Consider the following 27,788-nt stretch of genomic DNA (forward strand, 5'->3'; position numbering starts at 1 on the left):
CTATTTTTTTTCCTTACCTTTTAGATGTCTTCCCCCTTCGATTCCTGTGGTCACCACAAGCTCTAGAACCAATCCACAATCCCAAACAGCAAGGGGCCACAGGTAAGAAAAAAATCCATAGTCCTTTACTTTCTTTTTCTTCATCTGTAAATTGTAATGCAATTTTGTTTCTTTTGGGATCTATCTTCTTCACCTTTGTCACCTACTTCACCTTCTTCACCTTCATCCATCTTCAGCAGGCACGCCCTTGTAATCCTATTGGAGAAGGAGGTCCTCCCTCCTCGGCTTCTTGCTGTCAAATGAGGCTGCACAGGCTTTACAGGCCTATGACGTCACCTTTTAGTGAAAATGGTTCACATTTTTTCCCAGCCAATCGGAGGCGTGTGAAACATTTGCCCTCAAATGTGACGTCACAGGCCTATAAGTATATGTGCAGCCTCATTTGACAGCAAGAAGCCGAGGAGGGGGGGACCTCTTCCTCCAATAGGATTATAAGGACGAGCCTGCTGAAGGATGGATGAAGATGAAGAAGAAGATAGACAATGAAAGAACCAAAATTGGATTACAATTTAAAGATGAAAAGAAAGAAAAAAAGGATTTCGGATTTTTTTTCACCTGTGGCCCGTTGCTGTTCAGGATCATGGATTGGTTCGAGAGCTTGCGGTGACCACGAGAATCGGAGGGTGAAGACATCTATAGGTAAGGAAAAAATAGTATTTGTTGTTTTTTTTTTTACAGGTTCTTTATTTTTTTATTTTTTGTGATTGTATTTTTTTTTACACATTTATTCCAAATGTATTTATGTATGGCTATTTAGGGCTATACATACATACAATAAGAAGCAATGATTATTTTGGCAAATGCTGGCTTGTATGTAATTTAAATGTATATTGGTTCTTTGTTTTTAAATTTGTATGCTATTTATATTGCATATTGATGTATTGTCCTGGAATTTTTGCTTGTGTTTTAAATTGTTTATTTAGATATTTATTTTATTTATTCATGGTTTTGTTTGGTGTTTTGATTGTTTATTCTGGTCTTTATTTTGGATTTGATTAATTGACTGGTGGTAATTTTGTTCGGATTACTTCTTTATTTGTTTTTAGTTTGAGATTGTTTTGAATGCATTGGATCTTGTTTGACTGTTTTTTAAGTTGACCATTGACTGGCATAGTGTTAAATCATGCCCATATTATATGGGCATGATGTACCCACTGTGCCATTCAATTGTTTGTCATTAGTAATATGTTCATTTTGTAATGTAATGTTGTTTTATTTGGGCCTGTTTTTTTTTTTATTCCTTCACTATTTCTGTAGTGGTAAATCATGCCCATATTATATGAGCATGATGTACTCACTGTATCAATGAATGGGTGAAGGGTGGGGTAGTTGCCTCAGGAGGGTGGTTAGGCCTCCTGGGTGTGTAGTGGGAGATAGTGGTTTAACCCCTTAATTACTGTAGCGGTTAATAACCGCTAAGGTGATTAAGGGGTTAGGAAACATTAGATTGTATTTTTTATTGTACTGCATTGTTTGTGGTGATGAGGATTAGGACGGCCTTCATCGTGGCAGCCTGGCAGGGGGAGTGCAAGTTTTATTTATTTTATTTCTGCAGCTTAATGTTTTATTTGTAATGGACAAATGCACTATTATCCATATCTGGATAATGGTAATTTTGACCATTATTGTACTGTATGTGTTAGGGACCAGGAGGGGGAGGGAGGTGCATGTATTTCAAAGTATTGCCTGTTGTGTTTTTTTGGCCACACGATTGGTACCGCAGGCCAGCGGGGACCACCTGAGGGCTCCTAATCCCACGTGGATCACCGAGGGCCCCGGACTCCTACAGGGATCACCTGGGGACACCCACCGGCCTGTTGTATTAATTGTGGGGTGAAAAAAATGTAAACAATGATTTATTCATGGCTCCATTTCTTTTATGCCAGCCTTTAGCTGGTGCAAAAATCTGGCGGGCTTTTAAAGTACGATTCACTTATCACTGCTTAGTGAATCGCGCTGACTGGCAAAAAACGGCACGTTTGCTGTTTTTTGCCTGATCGGACGTATTTATTTTTCCCCCTCCTTTTTTTGGCAGAAAAAATGCTTGTTACGGCCGATTGGTAGTATCGGTCTTAAAAGCCATTTATTGTACCTAAAAGGAGTTATCACTGCTTAGTGAATCGCCCCCTAAATGTTTTACCCAGAATTACATGCTAAACTCTACCGCCATCCCCCCTGCTTAATTTGGGTAAAATTGGGAAATAGCTGAGCTTCAGCAAAGTAGCCTTACTGCAGTGCTGTCATCTCCTAGGCTCTTATTCTGTAAGGTGTGATAAGCGCAGATGACGTGCTATCGCATGAAAAGCCCTATTGACCGTTTTGGGGCTTCTCCTGCGATAGAACATCACCTGCGCTTATAACACTTTGCAAAATAAGGTCTCTAGTCTGGGAAATAGTTGAGAGTCTCCAAATAGGACGTTGCTGATGATTATTTAGGTCAGAATCTTGCTAAGTCAATGTCGACCATAATAAAATTTCCAGATACAGGGAATATTCTTCTTGTTTTTCTGTTGTCATTTTGTAATAGTATATGATGTAATGTCCTCTTTATTCCCTGATCACCCACCTACTTTTCCTTAACTGTGTCATATGCCCGGCAGGACATTCCAGTGGATGTGTCCCCAGGCGTAGAAAAGGCTGGTTTAAACTGGGGAGACAGGGGACTTTGTCATGTAACAAATGTACTGATTGATAGCATACAATGGTGACTATCACGACTTTCCACATTGCCACAAAGTAAAATATACATTCTTACTTGGGATGTCATCATAACGAGAATAACCATGTTTTGTACTGCATTTATATTTTTGCCTAATGTGGAGTTTATAACACATGCGGACACAACTTATTTGAAAACATTGGAATATATATCAGTGGGGTTTTTTTTGTGCCGGGTCAAACGGTCATCTCGATGTGTGGTGCTTATTCATTGTGACCAACAAATTCTTCAAATTGCAGGTCTCCTCTAGGACAGAGGTACACAGTACATCTCTACTCACAAGTTCATAATGCATTTCTCCATTTCATATGACAGCCAAGAACAGAGGAGGAGCAACAATTCAGGTCCTATATGGACCTTTCATGGACCTGAAACATTGTTCTTCCTCTGTTCTTGGCTGTCACATTAAATGGAGAATTGCGTTATGAATTTGTGAGTAGAGATGTACTTTCTACCTCTGTCCTAGAGGAGACCTGCATTTTGAAGAATGTGCTTGTCTATGTTGTGTTGGCTGCACAAGCAGGATTCCCCTCGCCTGAACCTGTTTTCCCGCACTTTGTGGCTGCCACTATAGTTACATAGTTACATAGTAGATAAGGTTGAAAAAAAGACATCCATCCATCAGGTTCAACATTTGCTAAATTAAGACGACAAATACTTTATCCTATATTTGTACTTACAGTATATTGATCCAGGGGAAGGCAAACAGAAACCCCAGTGAAATATCATTGAATGATATCTCATAAGGGGGAATATAAATTCCTTCCTGACTCCAAATATTGGCAATCAGATTTCTCTCTGGATTACCAACCTTCCCATGTTTACTTATTTGGTATATCCCTGTATACCCTTCCTTTCTAAAAAGATGTCCAACCTTATGTTATTGTTACCTTCACAAAGGTCCTTCATGGGGACAGAAACGTTGGCCAATTAAACTACAGTACTGATTTTGATATCACTTGGTTTCTACATAAACTAAATGTAAAACTTCCAGTTTCATATATGAACTCAATTTTTCTTTGGAACGCAATTTGTCGCTCATTTATATTGTTAGTAGTCCTTATCTTTTTTTAATAAAAGCAAATAGTTTGAAATGTATTCTAAATTGGACTGAAAACAACGATGTTGTGCCAATAATTAAACTTATCTCTTCTCTAGTTTTTATGCTCAAAAGTAAGCATCTAAACAAGAGTAAGCTGTTTCTTGCTACATCTACACTACAAAACTTGAATTTTACCACCATAAACACGAAGAAGATAGTCCCAGAGCAGTCTGTAAGAAGCACACACAACACACATGTAGATAGGTTTGTATGATATCTGTGTACGGGTGGTATTGTGAGTGCCTTTTTGTGAACTCGGTTTGAATACTTCCTTGTGACCTCTAGTAAGTCACTTAAGGCCTCGGACATGGTCAAAAAGACCGTGCTGAGGCGCGCTGGGCCGCGCTGAGGGGAAACATCAGCACGGATTTAGACGGCGCTTCCGCAGGCGTGCGGAATTTCAGCTGACAACCCAATTTTAGTTTTCCCGCTGAGGGAAGCGCAGGGCCGGTTACGTGACTGCCAGAAGCCAATGGCAGTCCGTGACGTCAGCGCCGTGACGTGGCGCGCTTGCCCCGCCTCCTGCTCCGCCTCCAGGCCAGCCTCCCGAAAGCCTCCCACACGGCACACAAGCGCGCTCGCTGGCGCTCATGCAGGGATAAGAAAAATCTCCTGCTTGAGCAGGAGAGCATGTGCGTCAGCGCTGCCCAGCGCTCTTCCCTGCACCATGTCCCAGGCCTTATTTTCCTTTGCTTCAGACAGCAAAACTTGAAAGGGCAGGAATTTTGGATGGAACAATTTTCATTGAATTCTGGACTGAAAATTCTCTATGCATTCTGGATGCAAGAATTCACTATAAAGAGCTATGGGAACTGGTAGCATTTACAAGGTTGGAGCACATTTTAGCTAATGAGAGTGATTTAATATCGAGCACTTGCACAATCGGAAATCTTCATAGTGATATCACATTTGAAGGCTCAAATCCTCAGCTAGAATTTGTAAGGTATAACCAATGTATTATCAAGCACTCATGAATGTACTAAACGGAATAATGTCAGATAGCTCCAATATATCATCTGGCTACGATTTTATTAGAAGAGAATCTAGATCTACACAAATAGACCCTAAATGGGCCAGACTTTGTGATGTTGTTTTTGGATGAGCCAGAGACCATTGATCAAGTAAACCTAAAAACAAATACATTTCCACAACATACTGCAGTGGATGAAGAAATTCGGAAAGTATTTATCAGGTAATGTTTGTTGAATAAAATTAATCCAGTATTAAATAAAGTAGGGGCATCTGGGAACATTAGTAATGACATTAAAATATGCCTAATTCTCTTTGAAACATTTTGTAAATAAATAGTAGTTAAGTTCACAAGTTCAGCGACATATTGATGTTTTAGTGCATGCGTTTCAGGCTGTTGTGTTCTGTTCCTACGGGAACATGATGTCCCAGTTGCTACATCAGCTAACTCTTTATTACCAGCTACGTGAAACATGTCTTCTTACTGCATAATGTAGCCTGTGTGAATCAGGAATTTGGCAAATGATCTGTTATGTTTTGTATCTCTTTCCACAGTGGTTAATGTTACAACTAGAAATCAAAGCTGCAGTGCTGCTAATATGTGCCAATTTAGAAGAGCTTCTTGAAATGTGGTAGTATTGTGCCTGATCTGTTAGATCTGAGGTGCTCAACTCCAGTCCTCAAGCCTTCAACAGGTCAGGTTTTCAGGATATCCCAGCTTCACAACTGGTGACTCAATCAGAGGCTCTGTCAAAGACTGAGCTTCTGATTGAGCCACCTTTGCTGAAGCATTGGCTGATTGAGCCACCTGTGCTGAAGCTGAGATTTCCTGAAAACCTGACCTGTTGAAGGGCTTGGGGACTGGATTTGTTAAATAATGAGACAAAGCTCTTTCACCCTCAGTTCACAAATATAATGCTATATTTGTATAGGGATATAATGGAAGAGAGCCATTTTTGTACATGTAATTTTTGTTTAGGAAAATAAGAAGTGTAGAATTCTAGATAAAGGAAATTAGCAATTTACAGTAGATTATGTACGAATACAAATATTTTCTAATAACGGCAGTGATAATAATTTGTGTATTGCTTTAGACATGTTTTGTTCATTTATTCAAAAAGCATATTACATGTTATCCTGCTATTCTTTAATCGTTTATAACAATGCATATTTATTGATTTATCTCAGTTTTTCCCAATTTATTTACCTAAAGAGACATAAATCCCTCATAAATTGCTAATTTTCAATTTAATTAAAGCAGCAATTCTCGACTTTCCTCGTTTTTTTGGCCACTCCTTGACAAAGGCTGCTTAGACAGCCGAAACGTTGGAACCCCTTTTTGGCTTCAATACATATATTTGTATTTGCAAAAACCCGTGGAGCCTCTACTCCACTTTTCTTCTGGATCCTGTGCATGGAACGCAACAGGACTTCCTTTGTGTTGGAGAGCACCTGTATAAGTATCATTTATATATTTTATTATTATTACTGGTGTGCAACATTTACCTTAGTTGTTTGCAGTGTATAATTTTACATTCTTACTTAAGCTGGCAATCGTTTGGTGCTTGTGTTATAAATCCGTTAAAATCCCGATTGTGTGACTAACATAATGACAACCTTTCAGATTCAATGAATCTTTGTCAGTGTAAGGCCGCGCTTATAGTGCTGGTGACGGCGACCGATGACGTCACCCGTCGCCACCCGCGATAGTTGTAAAAAAATTTTTTAGCGACAGTCGCCAGGGACGTTACTAAAGGGGGCGGGCCGCGCAATTTGATTGGTTTAGAGACAGTCACATGTGGCGATTGTCTCTAAAAAAAAAATCAAATAGACCCGGCTACCAATTTTCCAGACGCTCCGTCGCTCCATCTCGCCGTCGCGCTTACTATAAGCGCTGGCGACGGAGTCAATTGTTTTGTTTTCGAGCGCCGTAGCGGGCACTATAAGCGCAGCCTAAGGCTAAGGTCCCGTTGCATGCGTCCGCACAGCTGTCTTGCTTGCCGGCGGCGTGTGCAACTCACTGTACTGCGGTCTACAGGAAACTTTAGTCGGAGCGGGGGACGTGGCCAAACGGGTCAGGGGCGTGGCCAAACGGGTCGGGGGGGGGGGGGGGGGCGCGGCCATGACGTGAGGGGGGCGCGGCCATGCTCCCATTGGCTAGCAATAGCTGGCTTGCCATTGGTTGATGGGAGCCAGTCTATGATTGGCCCCTTCGCGTACCATGTGACGCGTCGCCGCAAGAGAACACCATTCTCTTGTATCTCTTGCTGGCTGACGCGTCACAGTACGTCGTCAGTTGCCAGTGAGTAGGGACTGGGACCGGATCGTGAGTTCAAACCGCAATGGTAAGTTGCGCTCACGCCGCCGCCCGCGCCACCGAGCGCAGCGGGACCGAGGCCTAACTCAGCAGCTACTGTACTATGTATTATCTATCTATCTATCTATCTATTGTTACCGTTTACAGCTCAAACTAATGGGAACATTGGCAACAAATTATCACAAACAGCAAAGTGGCATTAAGTGTTGGATACATTTTTTTTTTAAAGGCAGTCACTATTATCTAATACTACAGAATTGATTTATTAAAGAAAAGAAAAACACACAAGATTCAGATTTTGCTGCGTTAAACTTTTATTTTAGATGTGAATTGAAAGAATTCTGAGTTGACAAATCCTGAGAGCTTATTTTTCATTCAAGCTTAAACCACTGTAAAGGGCCTATTCTATAAGCCTTTATTTAAAAAAAAAATGTTGGGCCTGTTACATCGCCAGTTTTTTGAGCGTTGCTATCACGATATTCAGAAAGTCTCGAATACCTGCGAAAGGAAATTGCCCAAAACTGGCGTGGAGCCAGCGACGTGCTGTTCACCTCTCTCTTAAGGGCTCACCCGGCGATCAGCAGCGATCTGGCAAAGCTGCATAGAGAGCTGCACAGAGAGAGACGCCTCTCCCTGCGCATATCTCACCAGCGATCGCAGGGTTTTAATAACACTTTTAATTATAAACTAGTGTATGTGAGCTGGGGGTCTCCGGAGCAGAACCGTATTGATTTCAGGTCCGGGGACCCCCTGCTTTCCGAGATACAAGGCACATGACCGTGGGATTTAAATACATAGGAGATACTGGCACCCCCTAACGGGTCTGTATCTTGGGAAGCAGGGTGTCCCCGGGCCTTAAAGCAATGCGGTTGTATATGTAGGTACCTAATTTACTGTGTACCTATCATAAGCATTTATGAAGGTATGTGAGCATTTACTATATGCAATTACAGTTCCCTCTAGGCACTCAATGTCATAGTGCTGTACCTCTTACTGTGGGTTATATTACTACCACAGCACCTGTTTACGATCTGTGTATAGTCCCTTTACCATTACATGCCAGTTTATGACTAGTACAGGCATACCCCGGTTTAAGAACACTCACTTTAAGTACACTCGCGAGTAAGGACATATCGCCCAATAGGCAAACGGCAGCTCACGCATACGCCTGTCAGCACGTCCTGAACAGCAATACCGGCTCCCTACCTGTACCGAAGCTAAGCTCAAACGGGGAGACTATAGAGCCTGTTACAAATGCATTATTTACATCAGTTATGCACGTATATATGACGATTGCAGTACAGTACATGCATCGATCAGTGGAAAAAAGGTAGTGCTTCACTTTAAGTACATTTTTGCTTTACATATATGCTCCGGTACAGTGTTCTGCTGCATTTATATAGTGTAGTGACATTATTTCTGTTGTTGCTTGGTCTTCCTCCTGCGTTATAGTGTATAGGGTGCACATATATTGCATGATGTGATAATAGTTATTTTGCCCATTACTGCACTGTATATGTTGGGGGGAGGGGGGGTTTGGGGGTAGGGGAGGTGGGTAGTAGGGTTGTTGTGTGTATTTTTGTTTATTGTTTATTGTGGATAGAGGGATAGATGTTTAGGCCTACCGGGTGGTAGCGGGAGGGGTTAACCCCTTCATTATCTTTGCGGTATTAACTGGTACGGTTATGAAGGAGTTAACTCCACCTGCAACCCCGCAATGCCTAAACACCCACCAAGGGCCAAATACCACCTTCACCCACCCTCGCTACCCACAATAAACCAGGCACTGGTGGTTAACCCCTTCATTGCCTTCACGGTTAGCTGCTAAGGTAATGATGTTGCCTGTAAATGCATTATTATTGCATGGGATTCATGGCGGGGTGTCTACCGAGCTGATATTAATGGGTGTTGGCTCCGGAGACTCCCGGCATTAATCCGATGCAGAAAAAATGCATTTTTTTCTGTCCTCTCTCACCGCCTTCTCAGCAGCTTCAAGCCAACTTTTCCTGGCGTGAGGATTTTGGGAGAAACTCAACATTCTAGAGTCGTGATTAGCCTCGATAAACTAATAGAGGCTGCTAAAATTGCACGAGTTTCAGAACCTGCCCATAAGTGGCTTATCGCCACTCACCCGGCGATCTGTTTTGGGTGTCTGCAAAAATTGACGATTCATGCCATTATCGCCCACTTATTGAGGCTTACTGAACAGCAGTGGGCATTGTGGCCGAAAAGGCTTATAGAATAAGCCCCTAAGTGATTTAGGCAGCAACAAGACTCTAATCTAAAGGTGAACTGTTAGAATGTGAATTGTTACAAGGATTGTGTCTTATTTTGCACAATTAGTCGCCTTCCTTTACCTAAGCTGGCTATTGTATTAATAATTATTCTGGCCGTATTCTCTACATGACTCTCCTAAATACAGTCTTATTTATGTTCCTTGGCTATGAACCAGTGTATACTTTATGCTGCTGTATACTTAACTTCACTGTGCACACAAACTAGTGCCCATAGGCTCACACCAGGCAAACCAAGCCATTGGCAGGCTTGGGTAGGAAGTAGGAATGTAGTGAGTTATTGAGGCGTGAGAGGTATGGTATACAAACTGCTTCTGCTGTAATTACACATCCTCTGGGAGGGAGGGGGGGAGGGGGTTCTCCCTTGACTGACAGTACAGATAAAGCACTGTGGCATTATGTCCATAACTTAAATACAAGCATTTTATTTCATCTCAAGTCATGAAGGCAGTTCAACCTAGGTAGTTGTAATTAATTATATGAGTCCCTTCTTTACAGCTGACAGTTCTCTACATATCACACTTCATGACTCTCGCCATAAACTTGGTTGTCATAGGTATAACATTAACATGACTTTTGCGCGCGCTGTTTTAAGGTCATGATTTATTTATTTTTTTTCTAACTAAAAAAAGGTCATCATTCACTCCTTACACATCTACTGTGTGCCAAGAAACATTTGTCTGTGTTGCATATTTTCTTGGCTAAATTAAGGTCAGTGTTGGTAGGAATTCATGATGGTAGCTGGAATAAAGGTTTGCCTAAAGAATGCTGCAAAGGGTTTATTTTTATATAATTTTATATTTTTATTTTATATATATATATATATATATATAAAGGAAAAACAAACAGAAAACAGGTGCACTCATAGTGTAGTAAGGTTAACAATTTTATATGGGACTGGATTAAAATATGAACTGCACATTCACAAACGGAGGAAGATTGAATGCATGTATGAGATATAGTCTCAATCGCCAACAATAGCAGGAACTCAGCTGAAACTCCGGACAAAATGCTGTTGCGTCGCTGTACAGGAGGGACCAGTTGCGGTGGATACTCCGTGTATGGAAAACAGGATACAGACACCTCTCTGCTGTTCAAACGTTCCTCTCACCATAGAGAGCATCCGGGTCAGCCTCGTCACTCACGCCACATTGAGCGTTGTGATGCTGATCAATCCCGATATTACAGGGATAGACACTCCGTTCGTGAGAGATAAATGCAAGTCCAATGCAATAAAATAAATAAATATACTTCAAATATTTTGCCCTACGCGTTTCGTCTTGTTGACTTCATCAGGAGAAATAAAAGTGTGTGTAGATACTATGTGGTCCCTATTGGTATATAGGGATGGAATTGCATAGAGTATTTGTGTGTGTAAAAGACAGCTGTGTGTGTGTGTGTGTGTGTGTGTGTGTGTATATGTATATAGCAAATGGAAATATAACTGTATGCTCATTTGCATGTCTTAGGCAGGTCTGCAACCCCACCTTTCACCATTATCACCCAGCATACAGCACTTCCACTGCAGCAAGGGATTCTGGGAAATGACATGCAAATGAGCACACAGTGCTACTTTTTGCTTCAAACCCATTTTTAACATGTTTCCCTATAGCTTAAGCTTGCTGCATGGTCACAGCTTTGAGCACAGCCAGGGTTAAGATGCATAGCCAGAAAACCCACCCACAGACAGCCGTTTCGACCTTAATGGGTCTCATCAGTGTGGGGTTGGTTAACTGGCTAAAAAAGCTACAACAGTGTTTTAGCCATAGATTCCTGTGTATATCAGTATTGCCTGACCTAAAGGAGAGGAGAACTCTCGAAAGCTTGTCCTATGACATAAATTGTTAGTCCAATAAAAAAGGTATCACCTAATACTGAAGAACTCATTTATTCTGCACTATCGCAACTGGACTAACACGGCTATTTTCTGATTATATATATATCTATATATTGCGATATCACGCCCGTTCTGGCGGTAACTATCATTCAAGGGATTACACAAAACAATGTGACCAAGCACACCCAAAATTTGAACTACGAAGATCCTTCTATAAAAGTACATCCAGCTGATAGGTGAGTGCTCGAATTCACCAACGCTATAATAGTACAAAACATAAGGAAGCTTTTATTGAATCGCATGCTATGAGAGCTACACACAGTCAACGTTTCAGTCCACATCGTGGACTTTCATAAAGGTAATACAAATTAGCTCTGATGTTCAGCCACTGGAGATTTTGGCGCACTGCTTCTGATCTCATGCGATCTCCTGAACGCCAGATACCGCTCTGTTTTGTAGGAAGTGTAGATATTGTGTGTCGGTATAGGTCTGTGATTTGGCCGAAATATTGTCTGTCTGTAGCTCTCAGAGCATATCATTCAATAAAAGATTTTTCTTTTGAAGTGCCCAGGTTCCACATGTTTTAAACTGCTGTTCAAGTGAATTGCAATTAGCACCAGATTGGGTGCAATTTCCCACATCACACCTACATCAAATGAATTAGTAGTCCTTCTATATTTGAAGTTATAAGGGTCGATGCAGTTTACTACTAGCAATTCATAACTCCTAATTCCAGTTATTTTTAATTATAGGCTAAATAAGTAAAATTCTGGGCATTACTGAAATCCCTGCTCTCTGATTGGTTAGAATTCATTATTCATTCAGTAATGCCTGGAATTTTTGGCAACTTGCCAAGTCACCTTTCAGAGATGCAGGGGGAGCGCGGCATCTCTGTTCCTCTCCTCTCACAGCACATGCAGGCTCTCTCTCACACAGCACATGCAGGCTCTCTCTCTCACAGCACATGCAGGCTCTCTCTCTCACAGCACATGCAGGCTCTCTCTCTCACAGCACATGCAGGCTCTCTCTCTCACAGCACATGCAGGCTCTCTCTCTCACAGCACATGCAAGCTCTCTCTCTCACAACACATGCAGGCTCTCTCACAGCACATGCAGGCTCTCTCTCTCACAGCACATGCAGGCTCTCTCTCTCACAACACATGCAGGCTCTCTCTCAGCACATGCAGGCTCTCTCTCTCCCTCACAGCACATGCAGGCTCTCTCTCTCACAGCACATGCAGGCTCTCTCTCACAGCACATGCAGGCTCTCTCTCTCACAGCACATGCAGGCTCTCTCTCACAGCACATGCAGGTTCTCTCTCTCACAACACATGCAGGCTCTCTCACAACACAGGCAGGCTCTCTCTCTCTCAACACATGCAGGCTCTCTCTCTCAACACATGCAGGCTCACTCTCAACACATGCAGGCTCTCTCTCACAGCTGCTAGTGCTGTCAGAAGCTGGAGGGTCCTAAATAGTAACTTTGTTACTTGCAACAAAGTAATATTTCTTCATCCACTTGTACAGCTTCTGCTAAGGTAATTTTCTTCTGTTTTTTTTTTTTTTTTAGTTTTCAGTTAAAATCACTGTCCCCCAACTTCTCTTCCCATTCTCCTCCTCCCCTCTTCTCCCCCCCCCCACTTCTCCCTCTCATCCCTTTCACCCCTCAACACCTCCCCCTACCCTCCCCCCCCTCACCTCTCTCTCCCCCCTCACCTCTCTCTTCCCCCCTCACCTCTCTCCGCCCCTCACCTCTCTCTGCCCCCTTCACCTCTCTCCCCCCCTCACCTCTCTCTCCCCCCCTCACCTCTCTCTCCCCCCTCACCTCTCTCCCCCCCCCCTCAACTCTCTCCCCCCCTCACCTCTCTCTCTCCCCCCCCTCACATCTCTCTTCTCCGCCCCACCTCTCTCCCCTATCTTTTTGCTACTTTACTTCTTTTTCCTACACAGGTGCATCAGCGTAGTTCCGAGTTATATATCTTTACAATAGTGTCTATTATATTATGAAAAAAAATTCCTACATTTAGCCTATAATAGTAATAATCCCCTCAGAACAGGGCATTACTGGCCAATAATGCCCTGGCTGGGTTAAAGTCCCTCGGTTTCGCCTTGGGCTTTCAACCCTTCCAGCCAGGGCATTATTGTCCAGTGATGCCCTGTTCTGAGGGGATTATTACTTAAATATTGCTGTGCATCTGGTTACTCTTTTATTTATTTATTGGTAGAACTAAATTTATTCTTCATATCCTCTGGGACAACCTTAGAGGAAATAAAGTAAAGCTTGTAATATGTTGTTTTTGTTTCAGTGTGCTTGTCCCTGGATGATAATGACATTTTATACAGGAAGTCTGTAAAAGTAGCTCACCCTCACATCTTTCAGAGCAGTAGCCAGTCAGTGGTCATAGCGTTCTCTTTCGGTAAACAAGCAATGGACTGCACTATGATTGCATTCCACAGCCAGATGTGAAACACAGAAAAATCTCCTGGAAGCAACATTAAATCCACGCACAGCTGTTTACAATATACTTTTTTTTAAAAATGTGGAGACTTTGAAGGCTGGTAACACGACACCATTTATAGAAATATTTCGGGTATATGAATTAACACACAGAAAAGTGTGTTGGTTCACTGAACCATTTTTGTGTACACAATTGCATCAAAAATATGATACAGTTGTTGCAGCTGGTCCAGATTGCTTGACAGAAAGGGTTTTAACCATTAAGTGGGATTCAGAAATGTTAGCAACAGGTTCCCTCTCGACACGATTGTTTATTTTGGACAATAATCATCCGTGGAATAGCGCGAGCAATAATTGCGACCCTGGAACGTGAGTAGTAGCCGAACAGCTGAGGACCAATGCACTGTAAATACTGACATTTTTGACACAACCTGTACTCTATTGTGTTATTTTCTGCACCAAAATAACCAAATAGTAAATAACAGTATGTGTCTCTGCTAATAGAGAGGTATATTTAGGAGCCCATGTTAGACACATGTTAAGTTTCTCATGTATACCAACCCCCCCCCCCCCCCTGCCCCTGCTTCTCATATCACCCTCCCCCCTGCATCTCACATCACTCTCCATCCCCTGCATCTCACATCACCCTCGACTCCCCCCCCTCACAGCTCCCCCAGATCTTCCCCTCACAGCTCCCCCAGATATTCCCCTCTCAGCTCCCCCAGATCTTCCCCTCACAGCTCCCCCAGATCTTCCCCTCACAGCTCCCCCAGATCTTCCCCTCACTGCTCCCCCAGATCTTCCCCTCACTGCTCCCCCAGATCTTCCCCTCACTGCTCCCCCAGATCTTCCCCTCACTGCTCCCCCAGATCTTCCCCTCACAGCTCCCCCAGATCTTCCCCTCACTGCTCCCCCAGATCTTCCCCTCACTGCTCCCCCAGATCTTCCCCTCACAGCTCCCCCTCACAGCTCCAACAGATCTCCCCCAGACCTCAAAGTACCAAGTGGAGCTGCCTCTCACAGCATACTCCAGCATCGCATCCCCCGGCATCTTTCCCCTGAAAATCATCACAATTTAGCCGCGTGGCGTCACATGGCGCCGCATTGCCATATCAACGTGACGCCAAGTAACGTCGTCACGTAGCATCCAGTTGTGGTAGCAACGGGCGTCACGTGGCCATATTGAGAAGAGATGCAGGGGAAAGATGCCGGGGATGCCGCCTGCCCACTGTTCACCCGCCGTCCGCCCGCACAGGTGAGAGAATTAAGCACTGGTTCGGCGAATTTGTGAAATTTTAGGAACAGGTTTGCACGAACCCCACCACTGCTTTTAACACAAGAGATCAAATGATGCACAGAAATTTATAATTTTTTACAAATAACAAAATTGGGCCATGTTTGGATAAAGTACCATGATTTCTTGACACAAGATCTAAAATTCCTCATAACCTTCGCAGACCATTTATATTTAATGTCTTTTGTCATATTGTCTACATTTCAATTGACCTTAAATTTAGGTTTCAAAATCTTTACTAATCATTTGGCAGAAAACCTCCAAGTTGAGTCCTTTATTGCTAGCCCCTGATGTTTTATTCAGAAAGTATTTGTTTTTATTTTGAGTTTACGTAAAAATGTGTTTACGTCGATAAACAACTTGAAATTATTGGTGATCAATCATTAGGTGCAAACGTAAGTCTTTTGTTAATTACTCTCCTTTAAGCCAAAGTGAAATCCTTTTACTTAGATTATAAATATTACTACTAGTTTGTTCTTCTTTAAGTTTGTCCTTACCCTATGTTGTTTTCCTCCAGTATTCTTCCTTTTCATGAACTCAGTGGTGAGCCTATTTATTTTAACGGGAAGAATCGGTTCCTGGTCTCCCATGAATCTGAAAATGTCACCATTCATAGGAAATTGATTGAGTGTGTCATTATCTTTTTCTATCCTAGGTTGGTAATTGATAGAGTACATTCGATCAGAATATTCTCTAAAAGCATCCTGACCTCTATTTCCATTGGTAGTTCTATTTCTTGAGGTGAATACGTCTCTATTTAAGCCTCTAGCTAGAGGACGGACTCTATATCGATCTTCAAAATGTGTTGTTCATTGAAGATATTTGTAGATGTTTTTCTATGTCCATTACATGGTACTCCCTGATGTCTATCGGGTTCTTGTATCCACTTATGTGATATAGCCAAATTCCTACCTTGATGATAGTTGCCTCCCCATGTTGTGTGCCTGTTTGTATCCATATTTCTGTTCCAATTTCTCTGATTTCCCCTCACATAACCCTCCTCATCTCTAACAACTTTTCTCTGTTTGTTAGAAATTATTTATTTCTCTAATGTATCTATTTTCTTTTGGAAATCCTGAATGGACTGCAAATGGATTGCATGGTTTGCATACAAAAATAACTCCCAGGCTTGTATTTAACAAGTACAGTGCATTATTATGATTACATGCAGATTTGTAGAAATCTTGTTTGGTTGATGTTATTAATCGGTGATCCTTTGGTTATTTCACATATTTGACTGTTAACTGGTAGTTCTGTACTAGCGATTGCAGTAACATGGCTCTGTGCGTTCATTATATTACAGGATACATTCACCTTGGAACAAATTAGACCCTTATTTGAAACTTATTTCTTGTACTAATGTCTATGTAATGTATGACAACAGAGATATATGAACAAAATATAGATTTACATTGTGCATACATGTAGGGTGACCAGATTTTCAAAATGAAAAACCGAGACACTTTAAAACATTATTTATAAAACAATGTACATCACATCACGCCCCCCCTCCTCGTTGCCATGACAACAAGACACTAACATCAGGAGGTGACATGTTGCCATGACAATGTAGCATCACGTGATGCCTCGTCACCATAATGCATCCCATTGTCATGTCAACTTGATACCGCGTGACGTCACGGAGCAGCTCGTTGTTATGGCAATGTGTATTACGTGACGTCGCGCCGCCATGTTGACGGAATTTGGAGGGGAGGATACAGCCAAAGGCAAGATAAATAAATATATAATAAATAGATCTAAAAAAATGTTATCTCCGCGTTAGCTTTCAATAGAAGGTGGCAACCCTGGCTGCAGTGGGTGTTTATGTGTATAGAGGTGGGGGCTGCAGTGTGTATTTGTGTGTATAGAGGTGGGGGCTGCAGTGTGTGTTTGTGTGTGTATAGAGCAGTGATTCCCAACCTTTAAGTATTTCGTTACATTTTGGAGAACCCCTATCTGGATAACATGTTCGACGGGTAAATCACAAAATAGACGTGTATAGAAGTGGGGGTAATAAATAATAATTAACTCATACTTTTGAATAAACAATGTGTATATATTTTGTAATGATTTTGGTTTAAACATCCCCACCAACATCTCACATCACCACCCCCCTGCATCTCACATCACCCCCTCACAGATCAATCGATCTCCGCCCCCCTCCTTTCTCCCTCCTCTCTCACCCCCCTTCTCGCCTCTCCCTCCCCCTTTCTCCACTACCTCTCCTCTCTCTCTCTCTCTCTCTCTCTCTCTCTCTCTCTCTCTCTCTCTCTCTCTCCCCTCTCTCCTCCCCTCTCTCTTCCCCCCTCCCCCTCTCTGTCCCCCTTTCCCTCTCTCCCCCCCTCTCTCTCTCTCCCCACTCTCTCTCTCTCCTCTCTCTCTCTCCCCTCTCTCTCTCCCCCCTCTCTCTCTCCCCCCGTCTCTCTCTCTCCCTCTCCCCCCTCTCCCTTCCCCCCCTCTCCCTCTCTCTCTCCTCCCTTCTCTCTCTCCTCCCCTCTCTCTCTCCTCCCTTCTCTCTCTCCTCTCCTCTCTCTCTTCCCCCCCTCTCCCTCTTCCCCCCTCTACCTCTTCCCCCCCCTCTCCCTCTTCCCCCCCCCTCTCCCTCTTCCCCCCCCCTCTCCCTCTTCCCCCCCCTCTCCCTCTTCCCCCCCCTCTACCTCTTCCCCCCCTCTCCCTCTCTCCCTCTCCTCTCTCTCTCCCCCTCTCCCACACACCGTCACACTCTCGCACACACGTCACTTTCTCTCACACACACTGTCACACTCTCTCACACACACACTGTCACACTCACACACATTGTCACACACACACACACACACACACACACACTCACACTCACACTCTCACACTCTCACACTCTCACACACACACACACACACTGTCACACTCTCACACTCTCACACACACACACACACACACACACACACTGTCACACTCTCTCTCACACACACACTGTCACACTCACACTGTCACACTCACACACACTGTCACACTCACACACACACACTGTCACACTCACACACAAACTGTCACACTCTCACACTGTCACACTCTCTCTCACACACACACACACACACACACACTGTCACACTCTCACATACACACTGTATTGTATGTCTTTATTTATATAGCGCCATTAATGTACATTGCGCTTCACAGTAGTAATACATGTGGTAATAAAATAAATAACAGATAATATAAATAACAGATCATGGGAATAAGTGCTTTAGACATAAAAGTAACATTAAGGAAGAGGAGTCCCTGCCCCGAGGAGCTTACAGTCTAATTGGTAGGTAGTGAGAACGTACAGAGACAGTAGGAGGGAGTTCTGGTAAGTGCGTCTGCAGGGGGCCAAGCTTTATGTATCATGTGTTCAGAATATCCACAGTGCTATTCATATGCTTCTTTAAGCAAGTGTGTCTTAAGGTGGGTCTTAAAGGTGGATAAAGAGGGTGCAAGTCGGGTACTGAGGGGAAGGGCATTCCAGAGGTGTGGGGCAGTCAGTGAAAAAGGTTTAAGGCGGGAGAGGGCTTTAGATACAAAGGGGGTAGAAAGAAGACATCCTTGAGAAGAACGCAAGAGTCTGGATGGTGCATAACGAGAAATTAGGGCTGAGATGTAAGGAGGGGCAGAAGAGTGTAAAGCTTTAAAAGTGAGGAGAAGAATGGAGTGTGAGATGTGGGATTTGATCGGAAGCCAGGAGAGGGATTTCAGGAGGGGAGATGCTGAGACAGATCTAGGAAAGAGTAGAGTGATTCTGGCAGCAGCGTTTAGGATAGATTGTAGGGGAGACAGGTGAGAGGCAGGAAGGCCGGACAGCAGGAGGTTACAGTAATCAAGACGGGAGAGAATGAGGGCCTGAGTCAGCGTTTTAGCAGTCGAGCAACAGACGAAAGGGCATATCTTTGTTATATTGTGGAGGAAAAAGCGACAAGTTTTAGAAATGTTTTGAACGTGAGGGGCGAATGTGAGAGAGGAGTAGAGTGTGACCCCTAGGCAGCGTGCTTGGGCTCCTGGGTAAATGATCGTAGTTCCAATAGTAATGTGGAAGGAGGTAGTAGAGCCAGGTTTGGGAGGAAGTATGAGGAGCTCTGTTTTAGCTATGTTGAGTTTTAGGCGGCGGAGGGCCATCCAGGATGATATAGCAGAGAGACATTCAGAAACTTTGGTTTGTACAGCAGGTGTAAGGTCGGGTGTTGAAAAGTATATTTGTGTGTCGTCAGCATAGAGGTGATAATTAAACCCAAAAGATGTTATTAGGTCACCTAGAGAGAGTGTGTACAGAGAAAAGAGAAGAGGTCCCAGGACAGAGCCCTGGGGTGCCCCCACAGAGATATCAATAGAGGAGGAGGATGTGTTAGCAGAATAGACACTGAAAGTACGATGGGAGAGGTAGGATGAGATCCAGGATAGAGCTTTGTTCCGAATACCAAGAGTATGGAGAATGTGAAGTGAAAGAGGGTGGTCCACGGTGTCAAATGCTGCAGAGAGGTCGAGTAGTATGAGCAGAGTGTAATGACCTCTGTCTTTGGCAGCATGGAGGTTGTCAGTTATTTTAGTGAGGGCTGTTTCCGTAGAGTGAGCAGTGCGCAAGCCAGATTGTAGAGGGTCTAGGAGAGAATAGGTGTTGAGAAACTCTGTCACACTCTCTCACACACTGTCACACTCACACACTGTCACACACTGTCACACACTCTCACACACACACACTGTCACAGACACAGACACAGACACACACACTGTCATACACACACTGTCACACTCTCACACACTGTCACACTCTCACACACACACACTGTCACTGACACAGACACACACACTGTCATACACACACTGTCACACTCTCATACACACACTGTCACACTGTCACACTCACACACTGTCACACTCTCACACACTGTCACACTCTCACACACTGTCACACTGTCACACACTGTCACACTGTCACACACTGTCACACTGTCACACTCTCTCACACACACACTGTCATACTCTCTCACACACACATACACTGTCACACTGTCACACTCACACACACACTGACACACACACACACACACACACACACACACTGACACACACACACACACACACACACACACACACACACACACACACACACACACACACACACACACACACACACTGTCACACACACACACACACACACACACACTGTCACACTGTCACACTGTCACACTGTCACAAACGCTGTCACACACTCACACACACTCACACACACTGTCACACACTCACACACACTGTCACACACTCACACACACTGTCACACTCTCACACACACTGTCACACTCTCACACACACTGTCACACTCTCTCTCACACACACACACACACACACACACACACACACACACACACACACACACACACACACACACACACACACACACACACACACACACACACACTGTCACACTCTCTCACACACACACACACACACACTGTCACACTCTCTCTCACACACACCGCACACACACACACACACACACACACACACACACACTGTCACACTCTCTCTCTCACACACACACACACACACACACACACACACACACACACACACACACACACACACACACACACACACACACACACACACACACACACACACACACACACACACTGGCACACTCTCTCTCACACACACACACACACACACACACACACACACACACACACACACACACACACTGTCACGCAAGCAGCGTTTACAGCAGAAGCAGCCTCTCTCCCCCCTCCCATCTCTCTCTCCCCCCCCCACTTCCATCTGTCCCCACTGCAGCATCTCCCTCTCCCCCCCAGCCCCCCCCCCCCCATATGCCTACCTGCGGCGGCTGTGGGTTCGGCGGAGGCGGCAGGCTGTGAGTGGCTCTGAGGGTGGAGGGAGAGAGCAGGGTTGCCGGGGGGTGCCGGGGTGCCAGGGGAGTGAGGGGGGGAGCCGGGGGATTGAAGGAGAGAGCCGGGGTACCGGGGGAGTGAGGGGAGGAGCCGGGGTGCCGGGGGGATTGAGGGGGGCAGCCGGGGTGCTGGGGGGAGCCGGGGTGGTGCCGAGGGGAGCAAGGGGGGAGCCGGGGGTGTGAGGGAGAGAGCCGGGGGTGTGAGGGAGAGAGCCGGGTTGCTGAGGAGCCAGAGGGAGGGCCAGAGAGCCCCGCCCCCCGGATACTCCTTCCAATCCCCTGCGGCCCGGCCTTCTAAAGCCCCGCCCCCCGGGTACTCCATCCAATCCCTTGCGGCCCGGCACGTTTCTGCAGAAGCCCAACCCCTGGCAGTAAGAAAAAATACTTGCCGGGCTGCTCTGCATCCTCTTTCTCCCCGCCGCCGCGCACCGCCCCCCCCCATCCCCGCGCACCGCCGCCGACACAAAAAAACGGGACGAATGGTCACCCTATGTGAATGGTCACACACACACACTGTCACACACACACACACACACACACACACTGGCACACACTCACACACACTGTCACACTCTCACACACACTGTCACACTCTCACACACACTGTCACACTCACACACACTGTCACACTCACACTGTCACACTCTCTCACACACACACACACTCACACACACACACACACACACACACACACACACACACACACACACACACACACACACACACACACACACACACACACACACACACGCTGTCACACTCTCACACACACACACTGTCACACTCTCACACACACACACACACTGTCACACTCTCACACTCTCACACACACACACACACACACACACACACACACACACACACACACACACACACTGTCACACTCACACACACAGTCACACTCACACACACACACTGTCACACACACACACACACACACACACACACACACACACACACACACACACACACACACACACACACACACACACACACACACACACACACACACTGTCACACACACACACTGTCACACACACACACTGTCACACACTGTCACACACACACACACACTGTCACACACACACACACACTGTCACACACACACACACACACACACACACACACACACACACACACACACACACACACACACACACACACACACACACACACACACACACACACACACACACACTGTCACACTCTCACACACACTGTCACACTCTCACACACACACTGTCACACTCTCACACTGTCACACACAGTGTCACACACACACACACACACTGTCACGCAAGCAGCGTTTACAGCAGAAGCAGCCTCTCCCCCCCTCCCATCTCTCTCTCCCCCCCCACTTTCATCTGTCCCCCCTGCAGCATCTCCCTCTCCCCCCCAGCCCCCCCCCCCCCCATATGCCTACCTGCGGCGGCTGTGGGTTCGGCAGAGGCGGCAGGCTGTGAGTGGCTCTGAGGGTGTAGGGAGAGAGCAGGGTTGCCGGGGGGGGGCGGGGTGCCAGGGGAGTGAGGGGGGGAGCCGGGGGATTGAAGGAGAGAGCCGGGTTGCCGGGGGAGTGAGGGGGGCAGCCGGGGGGAGCCGGGGTGGTGCCGAGGGGAGCAAGGGGGGAGCCGGGGGTGTGAGGGAGAGAGCCGGGTTGCTGGGGAGAGGCAAAGCCCCGCCCCCCGGATACTCCTTCCAATCCCCTGCGGCCCGGCCTTCTAAAGCCCCACCCCCCGGGTACTCCATCCAATCCCCTGCGGCCCGGCCTTCTAAAGCCCCGCCCCCCGGCATTCTCCATCCAATCTCCTGAGGCCCGGCACGTTTCTGCAGAAGCCCAACCCCTGGCAGTAAGAAAAAATACTTGCCAGGCTGCTTTGCATCCTCTTCCTCCCCGCCGCCGCGCACCGCCCCCCCCCATCCCCGCGCACCGCCGCCGACACAAAAAAACGGGACGAATGGTCACCCTACATACATGCTTACTGTTGTTTTGATATTTATTGATTCATCTCTTTATGAATGTGTTGATCCAGTTTCTCAACCCCCCCCCCAATATATAATAGGTTTATTCTCTTCTGACTGTTACAGTGTTCACAGGAAATGTTGTGGTGCTTGGTGATATTTCCTTTACATTTGATTGAGGAGGTACATGAATTAATACAATATTGCCCAAATCCAAACCAGTGTCTTTTTCACTCGGAGAAAATATATCAGTATATATTCAGAGGTTGGATATACTTTTCATTTTATCTCAAATTCCTTCATACATTTTCGTAACCAGAGGAAGAAGGAATTAAATCTCAAACTACACTTTTAGGTAAATGATTAATGTACTTTACTGCTTGTACTATCAGGATTACTTTTCTGATGTTTCAGGTTTCTAATTTTTTATGACTATTTTCAATGCTCTGTTAAGTATCTTGTGCACTGTAGTCTAGGTCAGCGGTGCACAAAATGGGGGCGCGCCGCCCAGGGGGGGCCCGATACTTTTCTGGGGAGGGCGTGGAGTTTACAAAGGCCCCATGCTGAGAGTGCGAGGCCTCTGTAAACTTACCAGGCTCTGGTCACGCGTCTCTATGACAACGTGGCGTCAAATGATGCCCATTACCATGGAGACGTGACGTCACATGACCCCGCAGTGTCATTTGATGCATCATTAGACGCGAGGGGGGGTGTGACCGAAGAGGGAGCAGGTGGGGGCGGCACAAGTGCTGGGAGTTTGAGCACTGCTGGTCTAGGTTATATCAAGTACAGTCAACAAACTAAGCTTTTTTGTTCTACATGACAAATATATTGGATTGCTTATATATACACAGATGCAGCGGCCGTTATTCGAACAAATCACTGCGCCGTTTTCGTGTGCGCTGCTGTACTCTACGCGGCATTAATGCCGCCAATCGCCCCAGGCACACATGTTTATCGCGGTGGCCTTCTTTGAATTTCATAGTTTGTGTGCAATTAAATGCATTGAAATGAATGAATTGTAATGTGCTACTGTGTCAATTTCAGGTGTTTAAAAACCAGAACACTAAAATGCCATTTTCTGCACTCGCGTCTTAAGGCGGTTCGGTTGGAAGAAATTCCGCGCCATGATATGGGTATTCCGAGGTATGCACCGCGTGAAGTGTTTCAATAACGGCCTCTGCCTCTGTATTATGCCCCCTTTCCCACTGTCTAAGGGAACTGCATGTGCTGCTGTACCTGTTGGCGCGCAGGAATCATAAGCCTCCGATTCTGGGAGCCTGGGGTTGATTTCTCTCTCTGTTTGGTGCAGCGTCTCCACCATGAGTGATCCCAGCAGGTTGGGATGGTCCCATATAGGACTCAATAGCCACTATACTGGATATGTTATAATTTATTTATTACTTACACTTTAACAGTAACAATAACACACTCACAATACAATATCACAATGCAATACCCAAACACAATACTCAACACCCTGGGGTGGTTCCCCCAAAGTACTGAGGGTGCCCTAAACATCCAGTGTCCGTAGAACAGTCCCACCCAAAGTGTGAGGTAGCGCTACCCCTGTGTGAATCGTTGGTGTACTTGTACACCTGGCTGGGCACTCCTGCACCCAGGTACTGGCGATGGATTAAAGGGTCAGTCAGGTCCCACGTTGTGGGGCCTCTGACACCAATCCCATCTCTCCTTATGAATCCCGATCCGCCTTGTGAGGCGAGCTCCAGATGGAGTGTCTCAACTAATGTCTATGTGGGCCTGTGGCCTGGTCACAGACCATAGAGCACCATGTGGTCGTCCGGTCACTGTTGCAACAATACTGCTGTGATACTAAAAGGAAAGCATCCCTATCTGTGCCTTCCCTGTAACACCTCACTCGAGTGACTCAGGGCCTACCTGGGGCCCACGGGGCAAGACTAGACCTAGTCCAGGGGCTCTGCTCCCTGGACACTACCTACTCTCTTGCCGCTCTCCGTCCGACTCACGGGGTTTTTGCACACCAAAGATATCCTCCTCCCTAGATCTACTCCTGAGGATTCTGGGACATGTAGTCCCGCAGTAGTGTATGCAGAGCCAAAACTAAAATGGCCGCCGCACTACCTGACTGTGTATGCTCGCCTCCTAAAATGTCGTCCCACGCACTCCGATGCAGCGTGGAGCTCCGGCGGCACAACATAGCAGTTCCCCCTCACCGGAGGTAAGGAAGGGGACTCTGCTACATACGTATGTATGTATGTATATGTAACGGTGTTTCTGGCCCGGCCTGACCCACCCAATCTCACATTGGCCCCTGTGGTCTAACCGGACCCCATTACAGTGTGGATATGTCATATGGTGCACCTGCTGGCTACAGGACTCCTGAGTCTCCCGCATGATGGTGTGTGGGGAGAACCCGTCAGACAGGCAGCTGAGGTAGTGTGCTGAGTCTCACCTAGTTCCAGTGCAGCGCCTCCACCTCACCAGGGTCCCTGCGTCCGCAAAGGGATGATCCTGGCGAGGAACTCCTCCGTGGTGCTCCTCTCTGTACACTCATTCTTGATAGATACACGAGAGGGTTTCTGGCTGAACTCATCTTTATTGACACGGCAGGGCAACTGCCCTCCACAAGGAGTATCTTCAGCCGCTCATCTCGCCAGTGCTCCCTTTTGATAGGTATATCACCTAGATCAGGGATTCACTATTCCCGCAGGAATCACTGTCCTGTGCCAGGTCCCTGGACACAGCCTCCCATGGAGTTACTATAACATAACTGACACTCTGATAGAACTTTAACTCCTTCCTCAGCTCTGACAAGAGCTTTCCAGCAACACTCACAGAACTCAGAACTAACAACTTTAGAACACTGTGCTGTGCCTTATGTAAGCTTCTGAGGCTGACACATCTCTGACATCACTAACCATGGAGTCAGAGCATGTGACCAGTCCCAGCCATACACAGAGCACCCCACCAGGGTGTGAGGGGAAACCTCCATAATTACTGCTGGCATGCCCACACTTACCAGGCCTTACTGCCAACAGGAGAGATGACTGTAGGCATTTTACATGACCGCTACATTCTCCCCCTGGTGAATCCCATCGTCCACGCTGGGACCTAAATTTGTATACCTCTTTCCAGGAAACACTGTAACGGAAAACATAATTAACATCACACAAATTTCCTCATAATACAGTACATATGAATACAGTCATCCGCCAAGCCCGCCCCGACCAGCAGCCACGAACCCGCGTAATGTCTCAGTACCCCCTTAATAATAGTGATCTGGGTCAGGTTTCCTCACTTCCCGGTAACCCATATCCAGGACCGTAACATAATAATGCCTAGGTGATCCTCTCTCTGGCACATAGGTCACCCTATGTTTGTGAACATTTCTCCCTATGCTCCACACTCGCATCAGGGTGTCTATCCTTTCTTCCGCCTTCTTACCTACAATGGCGCTCCCCCTATTGACTAAATACAGCTCTATAGTCTCTTGGAGCCACGTTTCCCTATTGTCCTCAATTTCATCCATCAGGGGCTCCGGAACATAGGGATACTCCAACCCATGGGATTTTTTATATTTGACTATTATAGCCCTCTCCGCCCTACTGACCCTGGTCAGATCAGCATTACCTGCCCTCCCAGGTAACACCCATGATAGGGGCTCATCAGGATCGACTGGATCTGATAGTGTGTCGGGACCCATGGGCGCTATGTCTCTACGCTCCAGCTGGAACCACCTCTCCTGTAATTCCCTGTCCCTCTGCTCGGGTGTAAACTCTCCCTCTCTCCACCAGAAATCTACCACGTCCTCCCGCCGGATGAGGAACCGAGTACGGTCCATCCACGCGGAGTACCCCTCAAATAGTGGAGCCCACCACCGGGTCTCCTTAAAGGGATTAGGCCCTGGTTCCCGGTCGTCATCAAATGAAAATACCCCTGACGACCTTGTGGATCGCGAGTTGAACCACCTCGAGGACCCCGGAGCCTTTACTGCCGGTTGGGGTGCTGTATCCGCCACCCTCAATTCTCCTCCCCGTGAATCACCTTCCGTAGCTCCACTGAGCTGCCTCTCCCCAGTCCGTTTTTCCTCCCCCCCCAAAGGTATGTCCACAAGTTCCAAGCTGGGCGGTGAACCCGGTGACCGTGTGATAGGGGTAGGGACATTAGCTAGGGCATGGGGTTGGGTATAGGGGCATGGGACGGGACCCCACGGGGTTACGACCCGCTCCTGGCTGTCCGTAGACTGGTCCAAGGATGATGTCTCACCCTCCTCAGTCCTGACACCGTCTCTCCCTTTTCTGGGCAATACGAGCGGTCGGGGGCCTTCCCCCAATCGCCGAAGCGTCGCTGCTTCCCTTTCCTGGGTTCCGCCGTCGCCACCGGAAGTGACGTCCTCCCCGGAACCGGAAGCGTCGCCATCTCGCGTTGGACCCCCATGCGGGATCTCTTCTCCCACGACATCCGGTTGCTCCGCCGTCGCCACCGGAAGTGATGCCGTCCCTCCACGTGCGCGTTGGGCCTGGCGCGGCCCTTCCAGCGCTTCGCCGTCTGTTGTGACCAGGTAAGAGATAGGGCTTTTTGGCTTACCCATCCGCAGGGGTGTAGGCGTCTCTCTCCCATCTCCGCCAGGTCCTGGGATGGCGGGACTCCGTCGGTCGGATCGCCGATTTGCGGGGGACGTCCGGTCACTCACCCCACGGGGCGTCGTTCTCCCCGTCTGTCTTTTCCGCTCCGTTCTTGCTACCGCCAGCTCACGGAGATCCTCATCAGAGTAGTCCCCTCGCCCCGACCTAGGGGTCTCGGGGCGGGGTGAAAGTCTCTTTGCCCCTGTCGCGGGGTTTAATCCAGCCGCCTCAATGGCCAGTGACCCAGCCGACTTG

At 46.5% G+C, this 27,788-nt stretch overlaps 1 protein-coding gene across 3 annotated transcripts in view; it reads left to right on the plus strand.

Annotated features, from left to right (window-relative positions):
* Positions 1-27,788, plus strand: part of ARHGAP6 (Rho GTPase activating protein 6) — a 672,820-nt gene that overhangs the window by 487,533 nt on the left and 157,499 nt on the right. The window contains exon 1 of one of the 3 annotated variants that reach the window (XM_075590255.1): positions 12,689-12,836. The exons of the other annotated variants lie outside the window; for them this stretch is intronic. The gene's annotated coding sequence lies outside the window, so the exon portion shown is untranslated. Of the gene's footprint in view, positions 1-12,688; positions 12,837-27,788 lie in introns of those variants that run through there. 3 annotated transcript variants of the gene reach the window in all.

The sequence above is a fragment of the Ascaphus truei genome, chromosome 3 (genome assembly GCF_040206685.1).
Source record: "Ascaphus truei isolate aAscTru1 chromosome 3, aAscTru1.hap1, whole genome shotgun sequence".
Taxonomy (NCBI): Eukaryota; Metazoa; Chordata; class Amphibia; order Anura; family Ascaphidae; genus Ascaphus; species Ascaphus truei.